Below are 26,046 nucleotides of genomic sequence, written 5' to 3' on the forward strand. Positions count from 1 at the left end.
AATAATCACTCTATGGGGAGCTTCATTATTATTTCTCCTCATATTTAGTAACTAACAAGCTCACTCTCTTGTTAACTCAAGAAAACCTGGTTACATTGGCTCCTGTTAAAGCATTAGCTCATTAGTTTAGGAAAAAGGTATTCACAGAGGAAGAGATCCTTTTAAAGTAACCTTGATGCAGCAGCCAAGAGGAAGGCTGACTAAAGAAAGGGAGCCAATTACTAACCCGGGAAATTGACAATTTGAGGGCACCTCATCTGGTGCTTGAACAATTTGGGAACCCTTACAAAGGGAATGGTTCTAACAGTATATAACATATCTGGGCTTTAAATATGGAAGTGCGAACATTGCAAGGTACCAGCAGTGTTGTCAAGACCTTTCTTCTGTTCTGTCGTGCATTCTGGGATAAGTGTCAGGAACCACGCAGGGCAGCTCCAGACTGATAATGCTTGTCTGGTTGCACAACAGCCTTTTAAAGATGGCAATTTGGCTGAGGATGCTAGCCAACTCCAGGAAATCCTAGCAGAGGTCATTGTTGGAATGTTGTATGCAAAAATAGGACTAGAATTGGACAAGGGGGATGTCATAGTGGAGGGGGGAGTAATTAATGTGGCACATTCGGTAAAATATGGCATATCAACTTGCTAGGCCTCGTGGTGAAATTATCTCCAGAAAACTCGTTTCAACTGGCACCTAGCTGAACAAAAAAAGTCAGCATTCATGACTTACTTGTCCTTGCCTTATTTTGTCATGCTTTATGGCTTTTACACTTCAAAGGCTTTCAGTACTCTTGTATTGAGGTGCTCTTTTATACAGATATACAGATAGGCAGCTTGTCATGATGGTCAGTAGGGAATCTGTTCAGTGGGGAAGGATCCATCATTATGAATAACACACTGGTACATCAGTTCTAATACATGTAGCATGAGCCAGCTGCCTTTGTGGCTTACAAACTGCACATTTATTCAACAAAGTGGCCATGTTGTGAACTAGGTAGGGGGGCAGTCCTCATCTAGTTAAGGTGGGAGTTGGGTGAGTGTCGGTTCAGTCAGGGGTCCAGCTACCGTCAGTCACAGGGACAGTTCCCACACAATCCAGAAATGTGGACATGGTCAGCTGTCCACTTGGGTCACTCATGGTCAGGGATCAGTCTGACCATAGACCAGGGAGTGGAGAGTGACCAGTCCTGCATGGCAATTACATATTGTCAGTACTGGGGCTGCAAAATGAGACTTGGTGGGATGTGGTTGCAGTAGTTGTGATAGAGGGAATGTGAGGTAGCAGAGTGAAGAGTATGGCATCTACCCTCTGAGAGTAGAGAAGGTCATTGACCTTCTTGTGGCACTGCTTGCTGTTCTTCTGGATCATTGAGATTGCAATGGATGATAACCTTTGACCAGGTTGCAAAGTCTGGTGCGATGGTTTCCTCTGCTTGTTCTCTAGAAGAGGATGATCCTTTTTCTGGACCACCCTAATCATGAGGATCTCCAGGTCCTTTTCAGAATATTGTGCCCCCTTTTCCCCCCTTACCGACATCTTGGGTTTTTCAAACTGTCACTGAGCTGGGTAGCTATGGAATGCCAGTGCCCATCCAGGTACAGAGCAGCCCTAGTAAAATGAAGACTTTGCCAGGGAAATATCAGGTGAGTGGAATAGCACATGGTAAATAATGCTAGAATCAAACAAGAGGGGTGCCATTAAACTGGAATATTTAATTAATGAGGTGACTTGGTAAGATATGTTGAGAGATCTCATGAGCCCTCAAATAAAGCTGCCCTCCAAAAACAAAACTTGATGAAACTGATACTTAGCCAAAAATTGTAAGATTCAACCTAATAGTTCAGTCTTCTCCTGAATGTAATCATTTTGCAGAATGTCCTTAGCTAAGGAAATGAAAACCAAAAATGCTTCCCCTTATGCTTCTAAAATGGCCAAACAGCCACTTAACAAGTCAAGTAGTGGCCAAAACTGCTAATTTATTTTTGAAGAGTAGGATGCAGTGCTACATCAGATAAGACACAAAGTCAACCATTTCAGATTCACCAAAACCACCCACTTTGAATTCTGAAGGATTGTCATATCAACCACATTAGAATTCAAATATTTTGATATGTTGATTCTGCCAAAAAATGTCCTATCTCTTTAGGGTAGTTGCATTATCTCTTTATGTTGTCCACATTGAAATTCATGTTTTTAGCTCACATCCCTTGGCCTCCTCTCTACCTGTATTGAGTTACTGAAATTGCCACTGAAATCTTGTGTTTTTTTACACAAGTGAGAATGAATGTGGCTAATGGAAGCACAGTACAGAGACTCCCATATCCACTGGTCCGGCGTTTGCGGTTTCAGTTACCCGTGGTTTACCACAGCCTGACCATATTATAGGGAACGTTCTAGAACCAGGAACCAGGAGGCTGCCGGGAAGGTACATTTTTCATTTAAATGAAAGGGTTCACCCCTATCCGTGGTTGTCTTGGAACATATCCCCCATGGGTACGGGGGGGGACTACTGCATTACTAAACAACTTATTGTTTAACTGATTAAAGTAGTCTAAGGGAAAGAGATGTAAAAGCCAAGGGCAGACCATAATTACATGACCTTTTGTCAGACGAAAAGTCCATAACAGAAATGACAAATTTTCTGGTGTCTTCACGTAATGCTTAACTAACCTGTTGAATGGGTCCAAAATTCTCTGCTTTCGATTCAGAGTTCTGGCATCTACAGTAATGTATGTATTGGTGTGGTCAGGAACTTGATGCCCTTTGGTTTCCTAGTTTCTTGCAGGACCAGTGGAAATATGGTGGAACAAGGCTCACTGAAGCGCCAGACACAGGGTGGGAAAACCCATTGTTACAGTTGAATCTAACAAGTTTGCCAACTTCTTGTGTTGCCGGCAGGTATGGAAACAAGGGACACAGTTTAAAATATCGGGGTTGTTCATCTAAGATAGAGATGAGGGATTTTTTTTTCTCTCAGAGTATTATGAGTCTTTGGAACTCACTTTCCTAGAAGGAGGCAGAGGCAGAGACTAACAAGAGAATTAAAGATTATCAGAAGGAGATCATAATACAGAGGTATGACCACAATCAGATCAACCATGTGCTTACTGAATGGTTAAGCAGGCTCAATGGGTTAAAGGCTCTCCTTTTTGTTCCTAATTTGTTGATTCATATTGACAGCGAGATTTTCAGTGGATTGGTGAGTTTTACAGATCAAGAAGATGCCAAGATTGACCATTATTTTGTATTGTTCACAAACCCCAATCTACTTATTAATTAATGGTGCCTCAAGTGTTTTGTGCAATGAAAGCAAAATACTGTCGATGCTGGCAATCAGAAACAAACAGAAAATGCTGGAGAAACTCAGCCTACCATTTCAATAAAGCACCTTACCCTCATGCTAACGTTTCTACAAAGTTTCAATGAAGCTCAATGCAACCTCCAGGAACAACTCCTCATTTTCTGCTCAGGCACTTCACAGCCTCTCAGTCTCAGTCTGAACTCCACAACTTCATGCCTTTCATTTTTCCTACATTCTTCTACCCTCATGACCTTGATTTGTTTGTGCCTTATTTACTCTGCTCTCAGCTGAGGATCCATTTTCACCCCTCCAGTCATTAATTTACACCCACGTTGCATCTCTATTTCTCTTTAACTCCAATTAGCAACAACCTTTGCATTGAGTCTCCATGCCATTTGTACCCCTTGTTCCTCCTCCACCACTGTTAAAAACATATAAAGAAAACTATTTTTGAACACCTTTCAGTTCAGAAGAAGAGTGACATCAGATTTGAAATAAGGCAAGCTCCAGGAGCAACACCTGATTTAGGGACGTTATAGATTTGAGGACACAATACTGAATTCTGAAAATCTAAAGCATCTCAACATGATGTCTGTCCTTCACTTTACTTATATTGTCTACCACCTCCCCTCCCACTGCCTTATCTTGTTTGCGTCTTCTTTACTTTGACCTCAGCCAAGAAGACCTGTTTTGTTTTTTTCTCTCTCCACAGATGCTGCCAGACCTCCAGTGTTTCTCCACCGTTTACCATATTCCATTCTGAAAAAGGGTCACTGAATCCGAAATGTTAATTCTGATATCTCTCCACAGATGTTGCCAAACCTGCTGAGATTTTTCAGCGACGTTTTGTTTAACATTTCCAACATCTGCAGTTCTTTTGGTTTTTGTTTTGATCTTTGTTTTTCTGGGCTAGAAAGGGGAAAACGATTCAGGAAACCTAGCCCTGAAGCTGGAACCCATCCAGTAACCCTTCCTGGTGAACATTTGTGATTGGGCTTGACTGTGGTGATCCAGGTGCTGACTTGTCTGCTAATTTTCAACATCCAGACTCAAACCTGATTTCACGGTAGCTCAGTGGTTAGCACTGCTGCCTCACAGCGCCAGGGACCCGGGTTCGATTCCAGCCTCGGGTGACTGTCTGTCTGGAGTTTGCACATTCTCTCCGGTTTCCTCCCACAATCCAAAGATGTGCCGGTCAGGTGAATTGGCCATGATAAATTGTCCATAGTGTTAGGTGCATTAGTCAAGAGGAATGGGTCTGGGTGGGTTGCTCTTTAGAGGGTCGGTGTGGGCTGAAGGGGCTGTTTCCATACTGTAGGGAATCTGATCTAAAGAGGTAGCACAGCCTGATCTGTATCTATCGAGTTGTACTACAGCTCAGGCTTGTATGCAACAATGCTATGTAGAAAATTACGGACTTTAAATCCAGAATCTAAAATTATAGGCAGGCTGCATTATATAATCAGTCATACCAAAATTAGAAATACCTACATGAACTTGTTGTTCTTGGAATTATTGGAATAATGCATCAACTATTTGTTTAACTATATTTAGTCTGTGAAGACACCAATTGTTACATTTGATCATAGTACATTGAACTGTGTAAATTCCAATGCAACATGCACTCATAAAATTTAAAAAAGAAATAATGCCTTTATTTTTACTAGAAGGAAATATTTTGCTGAATTATGTTATGTAGGGTAAATCTTTTTCTGAAAGCTCATGCATTCTTACATTTTATGTCATTTATGTACACAGAACTTCTTTCTGCGAAGTAATAAACGTTAAGGAAAAATAATAATATTGAACAAGAAGTTGATTTATAAACACTGCCAATTAATGACCTCCAGATTTACTCTAAAGTAAAACAAAGTACAGCTGGTAGAGATACTATTTTGAAAAGAATATGCATTCAGTTTTATTGAAGTTCAGCAGCAGATCTGCTTAACTGCTTTTTGAAGCTCAATGCAGAGTTTTATTCTGGACATTTCACAAGTTCAATAGCATTGCTGCTTTACTGCTATTAAGTTTTCACCAAAGAAAATGATTTCAGTTCCAATCATCCCTCCATTTAAAATAGCACCATGGTCAAAAACAGTTGCTTATAGGTTGCAAAGTTGCAGTGAATAGTCTTTTTTTTGTTTTCCTCTGTATCAGGGATGGTCAGAGAAGTGAAAGGTTGGGTCTTGAAACATGTCAGGCAGCTTACACAAAAGAGTAGATAGGGCTGAGTTTTGAGATAAGTCAGATTCAGAGGAATTCTTTAAACCCACTCAATTCCCCTTGATACAATGGAATTGGGCGATCTACCTGAATATGGAAGCAGACCAAAAGGAGCTTGACTTGACCAGTAATGCATTGATATTTTGAGGTAAATTTTCTTAAGGTCTGACATTTCTGCTGGTAATCCTCATGTTGTGAGGCTCCAAGTCAAACTTTCTGACTTGGACCTGGAGCATTGTCAAATCACAACTTGCACAATTTTCCATGAAATAAATCTACCACGTGAAGATATTGACCTGAAAGGCACAAACAGATTCCATAGTATTAATCATGCTTCAACTTTAGTGGGTTTCATATTTCCTTGGATTTATATAACTTATTTCTCCTCTCTACAGATGTCAGGCCTCCTGTGATTTGTAATATAACATCTTCTGTTGAATATCTGAGTAAATTACCAACAAAAATATAACACATACAACCAGATGATTTGCCTTTCTGAATGGGCATTTTTATCACACTGACACGAGACAGGATCATGACCTAAGCTTAGACTGAATTGTTGATTTTATTTATTGTGCCTACGATTTAAATATAAAATGCTGTCATCTATCTTCCTCAACATACATGAAAAATGTCACTTGCTCCTTTTCTCAAAATAAAGTTTATTATTTGGTGCGATCTTCTGAAGGGGTTAGTTGCCAATTGTGAAAAAAAGCATCACCACTAAGAATTCCTCATCAGTTTGCCTACCTACCATGTTTCACTTTTGGGAGCCTCTTTCCTAGAAGAACGTATAAAGACAGACTTTCACTAAAGCTTGTTATTTATATAACAGCTTACCTCTGGATACAGGCCTAAATTTGAGGCCCAGTGCATCAGACCAATGGTGCTGGTGAGTTAATTCTGTGCCCTTAATTTAATTTGACAATATTGCCTAACACGAATATTCTGTCTCCCCCAAACCGCTTTGGAACAGCTTTAGACTGATCTCTGAAGTGTCCTGAGTGACCTATTGAAACCCTTGCAATAAGCTCTGTCCCTATCGCAGGGTGTAATTGAATGTGGCCAACTCACCTGTTTCAGAATGGTCAGTTCTCCGAATGCTGTTTTCTCACAGAATGTTGGAAATAGAATTCATCACAGAAGCTGCACAGACCAGGCTATTTGACAGCTTGTGTGAAAAGATGAATAGAAAGCTTGCAAGTAGTATGAGAAGTCATCATGAGTGCATAAGAAAATCTGCAGCCATTAACTGAATGTGGGGAAGGCACGGTCTGACTGACCTCAAATCAGAAATGTAGTTTCAGTAAAAAGGTCTGTCTAAGATGCGAGAGCTACTGGCAGTTCCTTGCAGTCTGTATTGTTGTTGTGGCATCGCAATGTGCGCTGAGTATTTAGTACATCCACAGTAGCTACATTCATCTCTGCCTTTTCTACGATTATCTTTTATTCAAATCTATCTTGACACTCTTCCTCATTCTCGAGAATTTGTACATTTGCTCCCTCAGCATTTGGGCATTCACTCTGTTTGCTTCCTCTCACTGCCCTGCTGCATGTTTGCTGGACTGGGAGAGGCGCCATTTAACCCCAACCTTTCTTATCACCATTTAGTCCAATAGTTTCCCTTCAGTGATGGGAACTACTCTTGGAGTTCCATGTCTGTCTTGCTTAGTCATTCACAATTTTCCCAAATTACTATTGCACCTTCCTTTAAGTAAATCAGGTGTAAGTACTGCTGTATTTTAGGTTTCTCTGCCAGCCACCAAGTCCCAGTGCTTCCTGCCAACATAAAAAATTACAAAGGCTTCAAAGTAAATTATTCAATAAACGTGCATCTTTAGAATTCATCAGCTTGTCCAGCACAATCCAGATTTATACTCCACTGGGGGCTGGTGCTGTTATCATTACTTTGTAGTCAATGAGATGTCACTACCAGAAGCACAGTGGAATAGCTGGAAAATAGGCAGAACCTGGATACTTTGGGAACTGTGACTATCTAAAGAGTCTTATTAGCAATGGAGCTCTTCCACAATTGTTACAAGGCCACTGTTATGGAAGGGAGTGGGAATTGCTGCATCCCCATGGAATGAATGGATATGCCAATTAGGAGGAGATATATTCAGTGTAGAATGTGCATTGGCCTCAGCTGTAAGTCAGAACATAATACTGGGCTGGGCTCCTAATGTGATGAGTTATTTCCCTTTGGGATTTATTTTTATCTTTCTTGCTAGAAACTGAACGGGTATTCAGTCAACTCATTATTGATATCCTTCATTGATCGAATTTGTTCTTCTCAGGAGGTGTTGGAAATGCTTAGGTAAAGTGCAATGACCTAATGCAGTTTTGATCTCAGCCTGAATGAGGAAGCTATCATTGGCTGCTGTGAAAAAACAAGTGAGAACAGGATCAGAGCTGAAGAGGACAATCAAAAGATTGCTTTACTTTAAATTGCCCCAGACCACACAAAAGTTAGGCATCAATTTCCTGGATCTCTGCTCTCTAACACACTGAGAAAACACTGCTGATCCCAAATTCGCACATTTACCTGAGTGCTATTATCCTTTAGGGAACACATGAATTATGGCAGCCCACAGCAATTATTATGCTCATACGCTTACTGAAGTGTGAGACCTGAATTGAATCCAGGGTTCTGATATTTGCAGGGAGGGAATGTGGGAGGCAAAAAAGAAATAGCTGAAGAGCAGTGTGAGAGGATGGGGAATGGTTGAGATTTTATTGAACATAATGGTAAGGCTTTTTAAAATTAATCTTTGCTTTGCTTTCCAACCCATTACAGGCCAAACAGAGAGGCAGTCTTTAGATTAGATTACATTACAGTGTGGAAACAGGCCCTTCGGCCCAACAAGTCCACACCGACCCACCGAAGCGCAACCCACCCATACCCCTTACCTAACACTACGGGCAATTTAGCATGGCCAATTCACCTGACCTGCACATCTTTGAACTGTGGGAGGAAACCGGAGCACCCGGAGGAAACCCACGCAGACACGGGGAGAACGTGCAAACTCCACACAGTCAGTCGCCTGAGGCGGGAATTGAACCCGGGTCTCTGGCGCTGTGAGGCAGCAATGCTAATCACTGTGCCACCGTGCCGCCCACAAATGGATGAGAAGAAAACGCAAATAGTAGAAGGCCACAAACATGAAACCTTGGGAACAGTCTCTGAAACTGGGAAATCAGAGGAGGTGGGATTGGAAAGGCTGTCGGAAAGGTTAGCAATCCAGGCTGGAGGAAACAATGTCATTCTTCAGCAGCTTAAGGGGGCACTCTTGCTCCTCCTGAGTGTTATAAAAGGCATTCAACTTTTTGATCTGAGGGTAGCTCTCACCTCCCTTTTTTTGCCATGTTTCCCAGCCTCTGGGAAACCCATGCAGTGACAATCAATTTTACATAAGCCTCCCAATCAGACAGTTGGAGCCTGGGTTTAAACAGATTGGTGAAGTTTCTGACTATGCAAAAATGGGGTAGCAACACTTGCCTCCATATTGAAGATGGTATGCGTGTATGCATGGCAGGTTCATGTTATGTTCCCATTTTAGCCCCAGTCCCAGACCTTATATTGTAGGGGAAGGATGAATGGGCAATGAGTTAATATTGAGGCCAAGCAATTTCCTGCCAGAAACTCTTCAGGAATAAAGTTCACCTTTCACTTTTAAATGTGCTTTTCAGTGAGTGAACATCTATTGAAGCCAGCTGACTTCCCTCTGACCCTTGAAACACTGACAGTGTTGAACTGGAGGTCAGCAGAAGTATGATCTTAACTTAATTGACAAGATTACCGGACTATACATGTTCAGAACCTTAATTCCACTGTTATTAAATATATTTAAGAAATAAGTGTTGGATTTGTTCTATTCATTCTTGGAACAAATGTAGCATATGCTTGCCATGCACTTCCTGGAACTACTTTGATGGGGATTCATTAAAGTAATTAGAAAGCAACCAACAACAGATTTAACTTCTAAATATATGACTACGAGTCTAAACCTAAACATGTATAAACTATTAGTTATGTGCGTAGTTTAATCATTGTGATCTTTAAAACCACAATAGTAGCATTGTGGCAGAAGAAGCTTCCTATGACCACTTTGATGAAAGTCTGTCTTTTAATTATCTTAACTACTGTAAACACATTTTAAGGAGGTAGCTTTAAAGCATCATATGAGCTTGTCAGAGAAAATAAAATGAATAAAGGACAAGATATAAAAGGAAGGAACCATTTATTAAGTATATGCTTTAGTCACCAAAGCCACGTTGGCAGCTTTGAACCTGAAGGCTTATGATGCATTAATTCAAATATGAATGCCCCATAAACTTGTTAAACTCTTTTGTTTTATTGCATGACCAAGTGATGTGGCTGCTGGAAATTAATTCAGTGTGAGTGTTTTTGTTAACATGTGGATAATTAACACCACAAATAATGAGCAATAATGCAGTGCTGAGGCAGTAGAGCAATGGTCACTGTACATTGTGCTTGCATTAGGTGACACTGGCCTTCCTTGAACTGTAACTCTAGGATGGTGATATTTCCAGAGTTGAGCACTTGAGGTGATCTGAACTCTTCGAGATTGAGGAAGAGCTCACTTCTGATAGCAGAAATTTCTACAAGTTGTGTTTCTGGCTGTGACAAGGAATGGTTGAGGGGCATGATACCACCAAGTGGTCAGATATTCAGATGTCCTATTGCAATTTGTACTATAGTGAGTGCACCAATGTAATTTATCGTATCCGTTGCTCCCGATGCGGTCTCCTCTACCTTGGGAAGACTGGACGCCTTCTCGTAGAGCGCTTTAGGGGACATCTCCGGGACACCCACACCAATCAACTCCACCGGCCCGTGGCCCAACATTTTAACTCCCCCTCCCACTCTGTTGAGGACAAGTAGGTCCTGGGCCTCCTCCACTGCCACTCCCTCACCACGCGACACCTGGAGGAAGAATGCCTCATCTTCAACCCCAGAGTATCTACGTGGACTTCACCAGTTTCCTCATTTCCCCTCCCCCCACGTTACCCCAGTTCCAACCTTCCAGCTGAGCACTAACCTCATGACCGGTCCCACCTGCCAATCTCCCTTCCCACCTATCCGCTCCACCCTCCTCTCTGACCTATTACCTTCATCCCCATCCCCATCCACCTCTTTGCTGCCTTCTTCCCAGCCCCACCCCCCTACCATTTATCTCTCCACCCCGGAGACTCACTGCCTTCATTCCTGATGAAGGGCTTTTGCCTGAAACGTCCATTTTCCTGCTCCTCGGATGCTGCCTGACCTGCTGTGCTTTTCCAGCACTACTCTAATCTAGGCTCTGATTTCCAGTATCTGCAGTCCTCACTTTCGTCTATAGTGAAACATCACCTTACTTGGAGAAGAGATCCACGCAGTGATAAAAGGCCAGATCATTCAAAGGGGTGAGATAGAGAAGATGATAGAATTGAGAGGATAATAGGAAGAAGGAGAATGGATGGAGGTGGGAAATGCGATGGAAATGCTGGAGGGGTGCAGGGGCATGGGTTTGGGTGGAAAGAGAAAGTTATGGATCAGAGGGCCATATTTTTATTGCATCCCCAAATACAGTCTGCAATGTTGCAACATCTTTTTCTGCCTCGACATGCCATCCAATTCTATAAACAATCTATTTGGAACTATATCAACAAGCCAAAGCCATCAGCAAAGCCGTACTTGTATGACAGAGCTATCAAATGGAAGATGTCTTCCTAATTCAGGAAAGCTCAGGGAAAATGCTTGTGAGCCTGACTAGTAAAACATTTTCTAAAATGATTCAGAGTAAAATACACGAAAGGCGTATTAAATCTAGCACATAAAATCTGCTCCTTATGGTTATTCTCTTCCTCTTCCATTTGATGTCATGTGTATTTCTTTGTGCTTTTATGTATGAAAAATGCATAAACCACCATGCTGTGCTTTGCAAATGTGGTAAAGCAGTATAAAGTCATTGTCACAGTGTTCTTAAGTGGAATAACAAGCCAAACCCAGAATATATTTTGTTCCATGCCACATTCTGCTGAATGGAAAGAAAAGTATTCTGCCAAAATCAACGTTTTACTTCTGTTTCTGAAGACAATATTGAATTAAAGATTTTGGCTTCTTTGGCCATTAAACCTAGAAATGTGAGAATTGTTAACAACCAAAACTGGAGTTATCATGAGTCAAGTTTTAAACGAATAAGGCTCAGTTCTGGTCTCTCTCTCTCTATCTCTATTCATGCACCAAATAATCCAATCGAAGCATAACATGCAGACTAGTCTGAAAAGGCCATGCATTCTCCAGCATGATTGTGGCATCCATATTTCATGTGGTAGAAGAAGCAATAAACAGTCAGAAGTAAATAATCTTGAATCAAAACAAGCCTGAATTGAAAGGACAAGTAAAATCACAAGACTAGTTTACTGTCTCCAATGGATTTAGCCTTGACCTAGACTGTTTTAATCAAACAAATGGGTCAGTGATAAATACCATTGCGAAATGAAAATATTTGTAAACAGATGGCAACAAAAGTTCAAAAAGATAAATATTGTATTAAATTAAGTAAAATGCATTTAAACAAGCTTGGACCTGATTTTATACTTGTAGAAGTGAATTGATTTTTCGCAATTAAAGGTGAGTCTTTTGAAATTCAACGATTTTAAGAAGCACTGATGCTGAATTGATAATGCCTGTGACAAAAATCATTTTTCCAGAGATATCTTTGGATCTCAGAACAGACAACGTTTCTGCAACCAGGTATCAATTATTCTTAAAAAGCAATGGAATTGGTAAAAGTTAACTGACATGCTTGTTAATTTTAAAGAGATTCCCGAGGATCGAAAAATGGTCACAAGAATTTTGACTTTTAAAGTAAAACGTAATCAATGGATATAAGCTGAAATTCCAAACTCTGCAGTTAATTTTTTTGCAGAGATTTCCAAGTCAGTCATTTGAGATTTTTATACATGACCAACTGAAGCCCTGGAAAAATAGCTTCATAGGTGTTCATACTAATTCCACTAAAGTTACAGTGGATAAACAGAAATGTCTTCATAGAAATTTACCACCATGAGTTTTAACAATGCTTTTTGGAAGATCTGAGCAGTTTTTTTTAATGTGCGAGCAAATAAAATATATTTGGCAAAATATAACTTGATATGTTGTATCACGGTTAGAGGAAAGTAAGAACTTTCTTGAAAATCAGCAGCTCTGAGATTGTAAAGAAAGAATAGATTGAGATATGGATACTCCAGGCCCCAACCCTAGAATTAGAGGTGGAATTTTACTAGTACACAAGCAGTGGGGCTGCGGTGAGATTTGTGACAGAATTGAATGAGAAATCTGATGAGGCCTAGTATGAGAAATCTAGTATGAGCAGCATCTCGCTTTTTCGTTTATGTTTTTGCTTACTGGCGAATTGTCATTTAAGGGGAACAATAGCATGCGAAGTGTAGTGATTGTAATGAGGTCAGCCAGTTGGACTTCATAAAACATCAGTTCCCTGATTGGGCCAGATTAACAGCATCAATCAGGGAGCCCTGGATGACAGGTAAAAAAGAGGAGTGTCAGAGATGATGGCACTCTGACAGCTGAAGAGGCAGTACTGAGGTCAAGACTGTTCATGTGTAAATAAAGGGTGACTTTGTGATGGGATATTGGCCTCTGTGGAGTTATTTCATTGAACACCTTTGGAATGTTATTTTTTTCCAGAACAAATGACATTGTAGCAGATGAAAATCAACAAGTAACTCTCCTGATAGACTGTGAAACCACAGTTTTTTTTCTACTATTAGGAGTCTTACTTTCCGTGAGACACCACACTAAAACCTTTCTAGAATTGATGTACACAGTTAAGGAATATTACAACCCCAATCCTCCTCTAATGTTGAGAAGCTATTCGAGTCATAGAGTGATAGAGATGTACAGCATGGAAACAGATCCTTAGGTCCAACTCATCCATGCAGACCAGATATCCTAATCCAATCTCGTCCCATTTGCCAGCACTTGGCCCATATCGCTCAAAACTCTTCCTATTCATGCACCCATCCAGGTGGCTTTCAAATGTTGTAATTGTACCAGCCTCCATCACCTCCTCAGGCAGCTCATTCCATACATGCACCGCCCTCTGCGTGAAAAAGTCGACCCTTAGGTCCCTTTTATCTCTTTCCCTCTCACCCTAAACCTATGCCCTCTAGTGCTGGACTCCTTGACCCCAGGGAATAGACTTTGCCTATTTACCCTATCCATGCTCCTCATGATTTTGTAAACCTCTATCAGGTCACCCCTCAGCCTCTGACATTCCAGGGAAAACAGCCCCAGCCTATTCAGCATCTCCCCATAGCTCAAATCCTCCAACGCAGGCAACATCCTTGTAAATCTTTTCTGAACCTTTCAAGTTTCACAATATCCTTCGGATAGGAAGGAGACCAGAAGTGAACACAATATTCCAAAAGTGGCCTAACCAATGTCCTGTATAGCCACAACATGACCTCCTGACTCCAATACTCAATGCTCTGACCAATAAAGGAAAGCATACCCAATGCCTTCTTCACTATCCACTCTACCTGCAACTCTACTTTCAAGGAGCTATGAACCTTCACTTTAAGATCTCTTTGTTCAGCAACACTCCCTAGGACCTTCCCATTAAGTGTATAAGTCCTGCTCTGATTTGCTTTTCCAAAATGCAGCACGTAGCATTTATCTAAATTAAACTCCATCTGCCACTCCTCAATCCATTGGCCCATCTGATCAAGATCCCATTGTACCTGAGGAAATCTTCTTCGCTGTCCACTACACCTTGAATTTTGGTGTCATTTGTAAACTTACTAACAATACCTGTTGCTTTTACTAGGCAATTTGAGAACCGGGGGATTCCATATCAGGATTTTTGACAAGGTGAAGATGTCTGGCAGAAGCATGTGACTTTAGTTTAACCCTTAATGAGATGTTTAGAGACCATCTGGTATGTGGGATTAATGATGTAACTATGCAAAATGCAGATTAGTTGAAATCCAACTGGACTTCAAACAGGTAATACCACTGGCTTTATCATTGGAGAATGTAGCAATGGAGCATATGAGTTGCAGGATATTCCAAAGGAAGTGGACACCCTCACCAATTAGACTGAGCTTGGGGAACACCACTGGAGTGCACATGTTTGCATAGCCTCAGTCAGAACATATCTGGGTCAAAAGGACTTGGTTCAGCCCACAGCAAAATCCAGAACAAAGCCAAGCTTCAGCCAAACAGGTTAAAATTTTCTTCAGGATCCAAGCTGGCAAACCACTGTAGTTGCTGCTAGAAAGCAGACTGGAGACAACTAAAGAGTCCTACTAGACATAAATCGAGGAAGATAACTTATTGGTCAGTTTCCAGGAAGGTATTCAGGAGAGTTCATAGGTATCCTGGTAAGTCCACCTGTATCTCATACGGAACAGTTAAGTTTCTTAGCAACATCCAAATCAGAACCAATGGAAATAAATATATAGTTAAATGGCTATCTGGTTCTAATGGAGATCGATACAGGCACAGCTGTATCAGTTATTGCAGAACCAGTCTTTAAGAAAATTCACTCTGGAATCCAGCTTTCAAGTTTATGCAAGACCTCAGTTTGACTGAGAACCAATACAGATTAAGGGCACAACTTTGGTTTTGGTCTCTTATGAAAAGCAGCCGGTTCAGTTACCATTGATTGTAGTGAAAGGCTTGAGGTCAGGCTTGATGGGGACTAAATTGGATCTGAGAGATTCACCCAGATTGGCTCAACATTTTTCAATTAGTAAATGGTTGCTTGAGTGCGCTCCTAAGAAAATACCAGGAAGGTCCATGAGCTATCAAGGGAGCCAAGGCCACCTTGCATGTTGTTTTAAAAAATTCTCAAGGTCAGGTTCGTAGGAGAGTAGTCTGACACAGAACAAACGACCAAGAGGCGAGTCTGCTAGAATATGAGCATTTTATTCCCCGCAGCATCGCCACAACCAGGTCTCATACTTACAACGGGTCTGGCTTATACTCACTCTACATGTTACCGGAACTGGGAGCTGTCAGTTCTCGTAGAGCGGTTGCCAACAACCCACGCTCGGCGGTTAAACGTAACCCCGGAGCAGACTCCCGGGTCTGGCTTATACTCACTCTACATGTTACCGGAACTGGGAGTCGTCAGTTCTCGTAGAGCGGTTGCCAACAACCCACGCTCGGCGGTTAAACGTAACCCCGGAGCAGACTCCCGGGTCTGGCTTATACTCACTCTACATGTTACCGGAACTGGGAGCCGTCAGTTCTCGTAGAGCGGTTGCCAACAACCCACGCTCGGCGGTTAAACGTAACCCCGGAGCAGACTCACCGAACTGGAGACTTTTCCAGCTGATATACTCTTTTCCAGATATAAACATTCATGTGAACAGCAGAGCAAGGCTAAAAAACACATTCCATTCTGGTTACATACAGATAAGAAGATTCACACGGGGAGGTGTGTAATAAGATTCACACGGGACTAAGCAACACCTCCATTCCGGTTAGATTCACACATGTATTGGGACATAATTTTTCACCACATTCCACTGCTTGGCCCAATACATGTGTTACATTATGCTTAATTCAGTTCAATTCGTTTCAGTTAATTTCAGTTCAGTCAATTCAGTGTAGTTCAATTCAGCTCAGTTCAGGTCTGTTCAGTTCAATTCAATTGTGTTCAATTCAGTTCCGTCCATTTCAATTCAATTTAGCTCAGTTCCATTTTGTTCCGTTCAATTTGATTCACTTCAGTTCAATTCAGTTCAGTTCCACTCAGTTCAGTTCAGTTCAATCCCATTCAATTCTGTTAACTCCGCTTCAGCTTTTTGGACATGCCCACATCCTCCGCTGTACCCCAGGCAAGGGGTTCTTCGGCAGGACTGGGATCCTCTCAAAGGTGGACAGCAGCGACCTTGGGGTTCCTCCGGTCGCCCCCCACCATTTCTCAAACAAACTGCCACGTCATGCCACGGTCCATGCCATCCCGGGACGACTCGGGACCTCCACAGTTTGTTCTTCTGGTTTCTTAGTCTTTTTCCAAAACATTGTTCTGTATCAAAATCTCTCCTCAATTGCGATTGACCCTGCTCGCAGCGCCAAAATGTTTTAAAAAATTCTCAAGGTCAGGTTCGTAGGAGAGTAGTCTGACACAGAACAAACGACCAAGAGGCGAGTCTGCTAGAATATGAGCATTTTATTCCCCGCAGCGTCGCCACAACCAGGTCTCATACTTACAACGGGTCTGGCTTATACTCACTCTACATGTTACCGGAACTGGGAGCCGTCAGTTCTCGTAGAGCGGTTGCCAACAACCCACGCTCGGCGGTTAAACGTAACCCCGGAGCAGACTCCCGGGTCTGGCTTGTACTCACTCTACATGTTACCGGAACTGGGAGCCGTCAGTTCTCGTAGAGCGGTTGCCAACAACCCACGCTCGGCGGTTAAACGTAACCCCGGAGCAGACTCCCGGGTCTGGCTTATACTCACTCTACATGTTACCGGAACTGGGAGCCGTCAGTTCTCGTAGAGCGGTTGCCAACAACCCACGCTCGGCGGTTAAACGTAACCCCGGAGCAGACTCACCGAACTGGAGACTTTTCCAGCTGATATACTCTTTTCCAGATATAAACATTCATGTGAACAGCAGAGCAAGGCTAAAAAACACATTCCATTCTGGTTACATACAGATAAGAAGATTCACACGGGGAGGTGTGTAATAAGATTCACACGGGACTAAGCAACACCTCCATTCCGGTTAGATTCACACATGTATTGGGACATAATTTTTCACCACACATGTTGACCAGAATTATGCAAGGCCTGCCCAGTGCCATTTGTCTTTCGGGTAAAAGTAGAGGTGGAAACTAGAAGACTGGAAAGTGAAAGAATCATCAAACCAGTCCAGTTTGTGGATTGGGCAGCACCAATTGTACCGATTGTAAAGCCCGAGGGGTTGTTCTTCCTTGAGGAGATTGTCAACAAACGGTAAATCATTTTTACAGCTGGATATATACCCAACCCCTTTCATAGAGGATTTACACGCACAACTGATAGGGGGCTGTTCTTCATGAAGCTGGACATATGCCAAGCTTACTGACAATTGTGTTAGGATGAGGATTCCCAGAATTATGCTACAATTTATACCCATAAGGTTTTGTACTGATATATGAGACTGCTATTTGGGGTACCATCAGCCTGTGCAATTTTTCAGCGGACTCTGGGAAAACTGTACGCATCTTTTTCAATACACAGACTCCCAGATATGCTGGCTGCAGATAACGAGCCGTTCTTTACCAGCAATGAATTTGAGTATTTGAGATATAAGAACAATTCCTTCTATCTCAAATACAAAGTCGAATGGGACTTGAGATATAAAGACAACTCCATACCACCCATCATCCAATGGCCTAGCAGAAAGAGCAGTCTAAACTTTGAAGGCTGACTTGTAGGAACAGCCTTCAGCCTCGCTGGATACCAAGCTGTCATGGTTCTTCTTTGATTATAGCACCACTCCAAATGCAAACATGATTAGAACTGCAAGAGTTGTGAATGGGTAGAAGACTCCACACTGGGTTTAGTCTGATCTTCCTGTGAATGGTGGGCAGGGAGGGTGAAACGGCATCAGGAAGCCAATGCCAGACGTAAGACTCCGCCAAGCGAGAGAGAGTTTGATACAGGGGAATGAAGTTTTAGTGTAAGGATCACAGAAAAAGCCCTGCATGAATAAGAGGCATGATCGACTGGACCAGTGACGTATAACGTTTGGGTAGGTGTGACGATCCTGAACAAGCATGTGGACCATATGGGAGCTTCAAATTCACTAACAGTGGGAAAGCAAAATGTGCCTCACCCTCACAACAGACGGAAAGGCTGCTGGAACCTGTCAGTTCATCTTCTCCATCAACTATTGATGGAGAATCAGAGATGGATATGACGGATATAGCCACTGGAAGAAGAGAGTCAAATTCTCCTGAGCTCTCGTGACACAAGAAGTAAGCTGCTGTACGTTACACACCACCCGTATCAGATGGCTAGTCGGGGGAATGTGACCCAGTGCTAAAACACCCAAGAAGCACTCCATGGAAAAAAACCAGCCCAAGGCCTTGGACTCATAGGATACAGGCAGGAGGCTGGAGGAGCACAGCAAGCCCAGCAGCATCAGGAGGTGAAGAAGTCAACATTTCAGGTGTAACCCTTCTTCATTGAGTGTAGGGGGAGTTGCAGATAAAGAGGTGGTGGGGGCAGGGTGGTGAAGTGGGATAGGTGAAGACAGGTAGTGGGTATGACCTAGTTGGTCAATGGGAGGAACGAATCTGTTTGGTGGCAGGGAGGAGTGGAATGGAGCGGAGGGGCTGGGAAGGGAGTCGGGGGATAGGAGGGAGGTTATTTGAAATTCTAGAACTCAATGTTGAGTCCTCTGGGCTGTATGTTGTATATGGAGTTGTATATGTGAGGAAGTGCCAGCCATGTTGGCTGTGCCATGGACAGTGAGACATCGTAGTTGCTGGGCCATTATGCTGTCAGCGAGAGACAATACTGAATTGCCAACAATTGTCTGGGTGCACAGTGGCCTCTGAAAGATGGACGGATACAAATGATGCCTGTCTTTTGGCAAGTTCTTCTGAGCAACAGCATGTGATAAGATGGGGATTGAATCAGACAAGAGGGATGTCAAAAGGGCAGAGTAGATAGTTACTAAGGCATGTTTTGTAAAATATGATGAGATATCTCACTGGGCCTTGTGATGAGAATCCTTCTAAAATATTCAACTCAAATCACATCTAGTCAAAACAGTGTAAGATTCAGCCCAAGTTCAATATATTTCTGCTGCCTGAGTAGCTCTATACTAATTGCACTGGGTGCCAGTTTAATAGAGGAGATCTGCTGGTTGCATGCTTTAGAGCGATAGGCCTCATATTCTAATGATTGGATCACAGGAGCGAAAGCTGCACCTATCAATATTCTTACACAAAGGTTTCCCCTCCACCATAATGTTTATGCTTTTTCGGGTATCTTTATTTGATGTCTTCAGGGGAGGCATCTCCATGTTGTGATACCCTCACACTTCCCTTCTGGCCCTGCAGTACCCATCTCTTCTGGAGAGCCTTTGGCGAAAGCAGTGGGCCACTGATTGGATGGTCAGCTCCTGGAAGGTTGCTGGGTAGATTGGCTGATGTCACGGGCATGCTCAGATCACTTACCCAATATCAATGTCCAACACCCATTGGAAAATTCAGAATTTTGTAAAAGTAATCCGTCTTCTCTAGCCATTGTCTGAATTAGTTAGACATGCACAGAAAAAGGTGCACATTTTTCATTTTTTCTACTCTTTGTACAAAACATACTGAACTGTAGACAATACTCTAATTGAATCCTAATTAAAGTTTTCATAAGAAACTTCCTGTCACTCCTTTCACTCTATAAGCCAAAGCTCTAGCTATATACAGTCACTTTCCCCTGAATTCTGTGCTTTTTAATCTTTGCTATTATGTGGCACCATATTTAATGGGATATATGTTAAATTAATGAATCTAAAGCTGTGATATGCCATTTGTCATGATCTCTACATTCTCATTTCTGATCTGCATCATCAATCGCTCTAACTATGACTGGAGTTGTAGTTGACAATTACTGGACTACAGTGGTGTGATAAAATCTAAGCATTTATAAAGAGCGCTCAGGATTGAGATCATGGGCAGGGCAAGCTATTTGTTGTATTAATTAATTTATGATTACTCAAAATGTTGCGTTTTCACTGCCTTGGGGAATTTTTAAACAAAGTTGTTCTCAAGCAGTAAATCATGTTACATGTGGCACCCATGGGATTTAATTCAGGATGAAGAATCACACAAAATCAATTAGTCTAATTAAGAGTGTTTGGGGGCGAAATTCAGTTCATGGTTGCTTGTTTTCCTGGTGTAAAATTGGTCGAAAACCCTGAATTTTGTAAGGTGCTCTTCTGTGGCCTGACTGTGCCACAGATGTGTCAATTGTTACGTTGACTCAGTGACATTTAGTTGTCCAACATGCCTGCCTGGAAGTAGCCTCCCTCATTACATTCCTGTGACTGATGAAAAGCCATTCTGCCAAACCACAATGTGGATGTCCTATGTTTGTTCATTTTAATGCCCCATCCCCTCAGATATACACAAATCGTAGGAGGTAATATTTGGGAATACAATTGTAACACGCAGCTGAATCAAACTGAAAGCTGCCATTTTTGGTGAGTTCCATGGAGGGTTTCTCTCCACAAGGTCAGGTGGGATCCCTGACATTTGACTCATCACCCACTGTGCAATGAAACTAGCCCTGGCAGACAAAGATCAGGGCTGTTTCTGTGGAGATGCAGAAACCTCTATGCACCTGAAATCAAGTAAGAAACATGACTTTGATAATCTGAGCTCAAGACTGAAACATCTCACTGCCTTGGGCTGCTACCTATCCGACACAACAAGAGGACTGGTTGTGGGGCTGGCAATAGAAAGGGAGGGCAACCTTCTTCCCTCCCTCCATCCCTCCCATATTGTCAGCTGTGGCTCAGAACATTGCACTCTCACTTCTGAATTTGAAAGTAGTGGTTTCAAGACCCAGTTCAGATACCTGAGCACAAACTCTTGACTGATGTGATACTGTTGCCATGTTGGAGGCATGTTATCTGTTGGAGGCAATCAATGGAAGCCTCAAATGGCCTCTCAAGTCAATGTAAATAAACACATAGCATCATTTTGAAGAAGAGATTTCAAGGATTCCTAGCATATATTTGTCCCCAGTCACTACCAGTAAAATCGATAAGCTAGTCACTATAAGCTTACTGCTTGTGAGAACTTGCTGTGCCCAAATTGATTGCTATGTTCCCTATACTACAAAAATGATTGCAATTCAAAAGTACTTCATTGGCAGTGAAGAGTTTTGAATCATCCTCAGGTCATGAAAAGTGCAATATAAACAGAGCTGCTTTCTTTGCCATGGTTCCAATGCCACAAACTCAGGACTACACCTTGGCATTTCATTTGCTTCCTATGAGCTTTCATCAAAGTAATTCACTTTGTCATTAAATGGTCCACAATTGAGGATTGCCTGCTACAATTAGCTCAGAGAAAAATCACAAGCTTCACTGCAAAGATTGACAGTGTTGCTTTCATGACCTCTTGAATGACCGCCTTGTAAGTTAGACCAGGACTCCTTCATACTATCTGGCTTGGTTAGCAAGCTCAATTTAATGTAAGCTGATTGGTACATAGCCATCAAGCTCCTTTGACATTCTGGAACTTTGAAATCAACATTACATAAAATAGAACATAATCACATATAGATAGGATGGCTATGAATGTGTTTAGCACATGTGCCTTCATTACTCAAACCTTTGAATACAGGCAGCTACACTGGTACCAACCCCCACCTTTTCCTCCGCTACATCGATGACTGTATCGGCGCTGCCTTGTGCTCCCACGAGGAGGTTGAACAGTTCATCCACTTTACTAACACCTTCCACCCCGACCTCAAATTTACCTGGACCATCTCAGACTCCTCCCTCCCCTTCCTAGACCTCTCCATTTCTATCTCGGACGACCAACTCAACACAGACATTTACTACAAACCGACCGACTCCCACAGCTACCTAGATTACATCTCCTCCCACCCTGCCCCCTGTAAAAACGCCATCCCATATTCCCAATTCCTTCACCTCCGCCGCATCTGCTCCCAGAAGGACCAATTCCAATACCGAACAACCCAGATGGCCTCCTTCTTCAAAGACCGCAATTTCCCCTCAGACGTGGTTGACGATGCTATCTCCTCCAATTCCCTCTCCTCCGCCCTTGAATCCCGCCCCTCCATTCGCCACCAGGACAGAACCCCACTGGTCCTCACCTACTACCCACCAACCTCCAGATACATCGTATCATCCTTCGTCATTTCCGCCACCTCCAAACAGACCCCACCACCAAGGATATATTTCCCTTCCCTACCCTATCACCGTTCCGGAAAAACCACTCCCTCCGTGACTCCCTCGTCAGGTCCACACCCCCCACCAACCCAACCTCCACTCCCGGCACCTTCCCTACAACCGCAAGAAATGCAAAACTTGCGCCCACACCTCCCCCCTAACTTCCCTCCAAGGCCCCAAGTGATTCTTCCATATCCGTCACAAATTCACCTGCACCTCCACACACATCATCTATTGCATCCACTGCACCCAATGTGGCCTCCTCTACATTGGGGAGACAGGCCGCCTACTTGCGGAAAGTTTCAGAGAACACCTCTGGGACACCCGCACCAACCAACCCAACCGCCCTGTGGCTGAACACTTTAACTCCCCCTCCCACTCCGCTAAGGACATGCAGGTCCTTGGCCTCCTCCATCGCCAGACCATGGCAACACGACGCCTGGAGGAAGAGCGCCTCATCTTCCACTTAAGAACCCTCCAACCACAAGGGATGAATGCAGATTTCTCCAGCTTCCTCATTTCCCCTCCCCCCACCTTATCTCAGTCCCAACCCTCGGACTCAGCACCATCTTCTTGACCTGCAATCTTCTTCCTGACCTCTCCGCCCCCAACCCCTCTCTGGCCTATCACCCTCACCTTAACCTCCTTCCACCTATCGCATTCCCAATGCCCCTCCCCCAAGTCCCTCCTCCCCACCTTTTATCTTAGCCTGCTTGGCACACCCTCCTCATTCCTGAAGAAGGGCTTATGCCCGAATCGTCGATTCTCCTGCTCCTTTGATGCTGCCTGACCTGCTGCGCTTTTCCAGCAACACATTTTTCAGCTTTGAATACAGGTGTTGGGATCTTATGTTGATGTTGTACAGGACATTGATGAGACTTCTCCTGGAGTACTGTGTTCAGTTGTGGTTGCCCTATTATAAGAAGGATATTATTAAGCTTGAGAGGGTTCAGAAGGCTGTTGCCGGGAATGGAGAGTTTGAATTATCAGGAGATACTGGACAGGCTGAGAGTTTTTTCACAGGAGCATAGGAGGTTGAGGGGTGATCTTATAAGGGTCTATAGAATCATGAGTGTGATAGATAAATTGAATATCAGGTGCCTTTTGTCTAGAGTGGGAGATTTCAAGACAAGTGAAATATATTTAAGATGAGAGGAGAAAGATTTAAAAAGCAATGAGGGGCAATGTTTTTACACAGACAGTGGTCCCCACATATAATGAACTTCGAGAGGAAATGGTGGATATGGGTACAGTTACAAGACATTTAGACAAGTACATGAATAAAAATGTTTAGAGAGATATGGGTCAAGGGCAGGTAGGTGGGACTAGGTTAGTTTGGGATTCTGGATGGCATGTTCTAGTTGGACCGATGAGTCTGTTTCCATGCCATATGACTTTATCACTCTATCAGTAACTTTTTCAATAGAGTTAAAATCTTTTCTCCCCTGTCAGTGAATTAGTTCCTCCACCATGTTAGTGCCGGTCATTACTCCTGTATATTAAATAAAGTGTCTGCATGCCTTTGAAAGGATTGCTGTCTTCCTTTCTTGTAGTCAGATCAATTATCGATGATAGACCTTGAAAGTGAAGAATAAGAGCAGCTAATGACCAAGATTACGAGGGAATATGATGAGGGTTTGTTCAAAGTAGTGACATTTTCTCATGAACCATGTGTTACAGAGAGTTAGAAAGTTGATAAGATGACTAAATACCATACGGAGGATATCGTCTAGCCTCACCAGTTATGATACTCCTGAATATCCTCTGCCTCATGAGTTTCAGTGCAGTTTTTATCAATTTGCTTAAAATATATAGAGGCTCTGATCCCCTATCTGCACCTACACTCCTATCCTGTCTTTGGTAATGTGTACCAGTTTGTTCTAACAGAAAGAAAGCAAACAAAATAATGTGTTGCCTGTTGAAAGGTTGTATAGATTTTCAAATCAGGCTAGAATGATGTGGGTGCTGTGGAAAACATGCCACATGTAGAGCATTTGAGGGAAATAATCAATGAAACACTAGTACGCACAGAGCCTTAAGTCGGAAACTGAAAGGGATTCAGAATGGTGTGTTGTAATTGGAAGAGATTGAAGAGAAGCAGGGGATGGAAAGCTTGTGATTGTCAAATTAACAGATAGCCAAACAGTGAGTAAAGGGATATAATTAGGTGTCTTACCTTAGAAACTTTCTGATTATTTACATTTTTGTGGCAATTTGATCTAGTATTTCTGATCACTGATAGCAAGGTATTTTGTGGAGGTGATGGCGTTGGACAAGGTCAAAAATTACATGACACCAAGTTATCGTCGAATGGGTTTTTTTGAGAACACTCCGAAAGCTAGTTTTTTCAAATAAACCCATTGGACTGTAACCTGGTGTCATGTGATTTTTGACCTTATCAAATTATTTGCCGATGACACTTTCTCAAATCTGCTGCAAAGAGCAGCTCCCCCTACTGGCCATCACTCCAATCCTCCAAAGCAAGACCAGAAAATCAAGGTGCCTTTGTAGAATGTTTCCCAGCGATCACCAAGACAATACAACAACAACTGAGGGCTAAAACACGCAATAGTCAAAATGTATTTCCCTTTTGAAAGTTGCTTTCAAGTAAAGGCTGCCTTTAAGTAGTGCCACTGATGCGTGGTTGTTGCATCCTCCACCACTGCAGTTAGCAAGAGGCCAATGGGCAGCTCGCCAATCATACTTCAAACGAGACGCAAGGACAAGTTCTCACGATTCTTGTGGACATGATTTATCACATGTGACAGTTGTGTGTTTTTTCAGCACTTGTTGAACTGTTTTTTCTGGGTTTCATTACACATGATGTTCCAGAAGTTCAAAAGTAGAGTGTGGCCATAGCTGAGATACTGTTCGAATAAAAGATGTAGTAACCCACAGTCACTCTGCACAGACACATGCACTTCCATTGAATCCAGAAAAGAGAGTCATTTTAATGTACTTGGTAAAACATCACATTTTCAAGACCATCAATCTCTCTCATCCTGTAGGCCCATGAAGGGAATGTAGAGAAATGTCATGTCAATCTGTGATAGTGCCTTGCCTGTTGAACTCTGAATCTGACCTTGCTCTTTCATAGGAAATAGCTAATGAAGGCAGCTGAAGCATCTCCTGCCCTCAAGTACACATCCTTCCGCTGGAAGACGAAAGTATTGAAAAGGCCTGTTATACACTGGGTTTTCAACAGAATGAAAGGATTAATGGAAGATTGCAGGAAGTTAAATTACTTTCAGCCTCCAAACTTGGGCTTACTTACCAGCTACAGTCACCTCAATTTTCAGATGCTTTATTCTGAACACATATACACATAGAATCATAGGCGTGTGCACAAACAAGCATATTTTTTTTAGCTGTGTGTGAACAGATCAATGTATAAAACCAATGCTAGTGATGGGAGCAACATTTGAATTGTTAACAGGTTTACTGAGTAAGATTTTTCTAGTGATATTTGCAAATTTCCTGAAAGAAATATGCTCACAATAAAAACGGTAACATAATATACCACATTTTTATTTAATTGACATCAGGATTTTTTGGAGCTTC

At 42.4% G+C, this 26,046-nt stretch overlaps 1 long non-coding RNA gene across 1 annotated transcript in view; it reads left to right on the forward strand.

The window, feature by feature from the left end:
• The window catches only part of LOC148149741 (uncharacterized), a 461,686-nt gene extending 436,000 nt beyond the window's left edge, over nucleotides 1-25,686 (forward strand). The window contains exon 5 of the long non-coding RNA XR_015757413.1: nucleotides 25,583-25,686. This is a non-coding gene — a long non-coding RNA (uncharacterized LOC148149741). The remainder of the gene's footprint in view (nucleotides 1-25,582) is intronic.
• The last annotated feature ends 360 nt before the right edge of the window (nucleotides 25,687-26,046 follow it).

This window comes from Chiloscyllium plagiosum, unplaced genomic scaffold (assembly GCF_037043375.1).
Source record: "Chiloscyllium plagiosum isolate Xiang-an unplaced genomic scaffold, Cpla_swu_hap1 HiC_scaffold_6, whole genome shotgun sequence".
NCBI lineage: Eukaryota > Metazoa > Chordata > Chondrichthyes > Orectolobiformes > Hemiscylliidae > Chiloscyllium > Chiloscyllium plagiosum.